This window comes from Cupressus sempervirens, chromosome 3 (assembly GCF_028749045.1).
Source record: "Cupressus sempervirens isolate cs-2001-9-10 chromosome 3, ASM2874904v1, whole genome shotgun sequence".
Taxonomy (NCBI): domain Eukaryota; kingdom Viridiplantae; phylum Streptophyta; class Pinopsida; order Cupressales; family Cupressaceae; genus Cupressus; species Cupressus sempervirens.
In genome coordinates, this window is record NC_143120.1 from 212,803,517 (window position 1) to 212,808,310 (window position 4,794).

The window sequence follows — 4,794 nt, forward strand, 5'->3', positions numbered from 1 at the left end:
TATTGCATACTTTGTAGGGACCTTTTGTATCATTTTCCCATATGTTATATTTAAACTATTGTGAGCATGAAAGAAAATTATATAGCAATATACTTCTACTTATAGAAAATTCAAGTTATTTGTTTTTTCATTAATTTATGAGTTACAGTTACTAATTTAAAATTATTGTCAGCAACCAAGAAATTTATCTAGCAATACTTCTACTTTTTGAAAATTCTAGTCAGTTTTTAAGAGACTCCAACTGCAACAATGTAGCTCTTGTTATTTAACTTACCAATAGGCTATAATTTGGAGCATTGTTATAGCTTATCCTATATAAACACATAATCAATCAAACTGAATGGATTGTAACAACTATTTCTCAATCCTGAGATCATGTGAAAAACTAAAAAAATATTTAAAAAACAAAATTTTATATATTCAAAGATATAACTCTTTAAATATTCTTAATCATCCATGGATTTCATGGAAAAAAGCTACTTGTATAGTTTAATGTTCATACCTCTTAAAGTCATGTCTCCGCTATATATTAGTTATTGGCTTCTTTAGAAACAAACAGTTCTATAGTAGTAATTCCAGTACAACAACAATTTAAATGAAAGGCCTACAATAATTATGTGTATATCTATACTAGCTATTAGTGGTTCATAATTTACATTGACCAAACTGTCAATAGTCAACAAAATGCATTTAAAACAAATTATTTTCACTGTCTAAAGTCTCTCATTGTCCATTTCCAACCACACCTTTATTGTATTCAATCATTTCCAATTTATGACCGGTTCATTGTATGAGCCACTGACTTCCAATATTTGCATCACATGTTTTGACTATTGTATAGTTTAGAAATTTCTTATCATTTATATGTTATAGATTATGATCCTATGATCAATGTCATATCTGATATGTCACAACCTTGATGATGTATTATATTATATGTGAGATTCATTTCACATTAATCAAACACTATTATGATCTATTATGAATTCCAGTTATGCGTTCAATTATCTTTCTTCTCTCAAAATTCCCTCCCTAGTAGTTAAAAAAGGAAAGGACTAAAGCTCCAATAGAGCTCTTGTTACATTAAAGCTTCCTTTTTTTTGGGGAACTCTATTCTTCTAATGTGCACATCACATTCCTCCTATTAGCCATAGAGATAAGGATATTGACTTATGCTTCTACATTTGACCTAGTTAGAAAATTAAATACAATATTATGGAGAAAACATGAGAGAAAGTAGAATAACTACTAATCAAATAAATACAATAATCCAATAATGTTTCATGCAATATTCCACTGAGTCAGAATAGATAGAGACTCAAAAATGACTTACAATTTTCTTTTTCTTTTTAAAATAAAACTCATTGACAGACGACTAACCAAAGAGTGATGAAGAAATATAGAGACATGTTCATAATAGAGATGATAAAGAAATGATGAGAAAGGAGGCATTAAAATCAAATGATGAAGAGAGCTACAAAGAAAGGACCCAATATGTTAGCCATGCATTGATGAGTTCTAAGTAAAGGGCCATTGCTATTGAAGGAAAGAGACACGACTACATGATGGGTAAAAAAAAAAACAAATAAAATGACAAGCTAGGAGTGAGATGATGGAGAGTTCAAACTATTGTATTGTAACCCCCTGCTCAGGAACCCAAGAGAAACTAACCTACTATGTTACAATATTTTAGTGAACTTTTTTTTAAAAAAGTTTATAGAACACAAGATAACAACATGGAAGCAACATGCACATACACATAAGAAAATACAAAAAATAGTTTTCTTTCCTCAAGGGTTCCTTCACATTGAGTCATGTTTAAGAAAGTTTTATTAATTAGTTTTAATCTCAAGCATAATGTCTATAATCATAAATGAATAATAGATATATAAACCGATAAGTGCAACTGATACGATAAAGCACATCCAAATAACATCCACTAAACATGTTGCAAGGTATGTAATACAAATACATCAAAATACAATACACCATCTTGTAGGATCTCAAGATACCAAAATACACAAATACATAGATACAACATCTGAATAGAAAGTCTCCAAGAAGACACAAAGTAAACAGATCTTTCAATAAAATTCCACAATGGGTTTTCAAACCCTACCTCAAAACAATATCTAAAAGCTAAGACAACCTATGAATGCATGCAAATCCAAACCCTCTGAAACTTTTAACAATTCTTTTCCTCTAATTCTAAATTTCTCTCTCCAAAATTTGTGTGTGGAGAAATGAGCTCTAATCTCCTAATAAAGAATTTCATAACCTAGGGTTTTGATTTTACGAACATGCAAAAGCCTTTCTTTTTATTATTTTAATTAATTTAATTCTTTGTGCATGCTTTTGGTGTTTTAATTATTATACAATTTATTAAAATTATTCTCGCTTTGTTTAAATTATTAAAATAATAAGACATATTTAAAAGTATATTTATTAATTTAACCAATAAAAATATGTAGAGCTAATTTTTTAAATGAAACTTATAAATTAATTATTATTAAATTAAATAAATATAATTATGCCAAATTTGGACTATTAATTAAATATTTTAAATTTATTTCCTCTGTTTAATTAATTTCTAAACTAATTAAATATAATTAAAATTTGATTTTTTAAAATATATTTTTGTTAAATTAAATCATTTAATAATATCATTATTTGATTTAATTATAACTAAAAATCACAACAGACCCACAAACTAAATAAGAAAACCCATCTAAAAGACAAAGTACAAATTTAAACTCAAAGTGTCAAAATCAAGAATTCAAAGTCACTTAACAAATTTAGAAGGGTATATAACTCGTATACTTATCTCAAATTATGGGGCAATTGGCTCAGGTTTAGGATTTGGACTTGAGAACTATCTCCCCTCTTTACCATTGAGATACTGCAATAAGGCATGCTCATCTTGGCAATTCAGGGAAGTCAACGCCCAACACCTACAATCTGCATAAAAGTTGAACATGTACATGTGCATATAAATCTAAACTAAACAGACAATGGCAGTGAGTGGTACATTGTGCAGATCCCGACTAGTAGGTGACTATGACTCCATCCCTCAACCACATCAGAAACGTCAAACATAAAGTAAAACATACATGTACACCATACACATGCAAGTATGGGGTAAGTAACCATAAAAATCATATATACATCATCCATCTAGCTATCATCATGAAACCATTAAAATCACTATATGAAACATGCAAAACATCATCATTAAAAGAATAAACATGAACACATAAAATAACCGAGTATCAAGTAGCCCATCAAATATATAACTAAGTATGAAATAACATCAATCAAATCAGGTAACCCAATACCACTAAATCATAACACATAACCACAAAAGCTGGCCTAAAAGAATTTAACAATAAAACATGAAAGTTAAACTAGGGGTAGACACTACATGTGTGCAAGTTGAAGGTAAGAGGGTTTAAACTAAATTTTTAACAAAATATTTTGAGATAAATGATTGAGAGATGACAAAAATTAATATTAATATGTGAAAATGATAATGAAAAGAAGATATAAGGATTATCATAACACAAAATAAATGTGTTATATTAAGTAAATTTTTAAATAATGGAGAACTTAGTAAATGTGATATCAATGACAAGACAATTGAAACATATTTTTATATATACAAAGATAAGCATTTAAAGGCATTGAAACTTGAAGTGTTATTAGTTTTTTTTTTAAAGAATGATTGATTGAAATTTTGATGAAAAACTTCACGAACTCAGATTTTTTTTGTTTGTTTAAAAAATAACAATTATAATCAAAAAATTATAATGTGTTTTAAAAGAATCGTATAAAATATATAGAATGAATAACATTCTAGAAGAAGTATAATAAGTAGAGGCGCAAAAAAAAAGAAACACACAGAATCCTATAATGGAAATGAAACGAGAGTTGCATAGATAATTATTGTTTTAACAATTCACAAGGATTCAAAATAAATAAAATTATCACCTATCATACACCAGTGAACTACTTCTAGTAAGAGAATTTAATCCACAAGAAGATAAATGTAGAATAAAGTAACACACTCGAGGGAAGAACCTTAAACTGCAATTGTCAGAGAATAAGAAGATAAAGTAAACATGAATTGGGGAGTCAACAAACTTGGAATGATGATCGAGAATTTACACACTCTAGCGAGTTTCTATAAATGACAGACAAAAAAAGCACATAAACATAAATTGAAAGGGTGCTAATACAAAGAACTAGTTGGGGTTGAGAGGTTTGAAATTCTTCTATCAATTTTTTTAGTTACTTGAGATCAACTATGTAAAAGACTTGAATAATTATTATGTATCTGAATGGGTACAAGTAAAAAATGAATGTTGATACAATTGAAAATGTGAAACTCATTATAATGAAATAACTAAAATCTTAGTATGTTTTTGTTTTTAATAATGGGTTGATGATCCTGGCCAATTGGAGAAGCAAAGATAGAGATTTGGCTGATGACAAGTTCAATTTCATTGCAAATAATAGGTAAAGTTTTATGATTTGATTGTATATAGGGAAGAAGCTGCAAATAGCGATAAATTTGGCTAGGTTCAATACTGAAACTTGAAATTAAAAGGATTAGCGACAACATATTTTAATACTTAAAAAAAAATAATGTGATGGTAGGTCATTGGAATTGATTCTAATATAACTTGTTGTTAAAAGCTCCTGCAGAATTTGTTAAGGCAATAAAATTGGTTATAAAGGACTCATATTAGGTTTTCTTTATAAGTTAGTATCTTCCTTAATTTTTGACATTTTTAT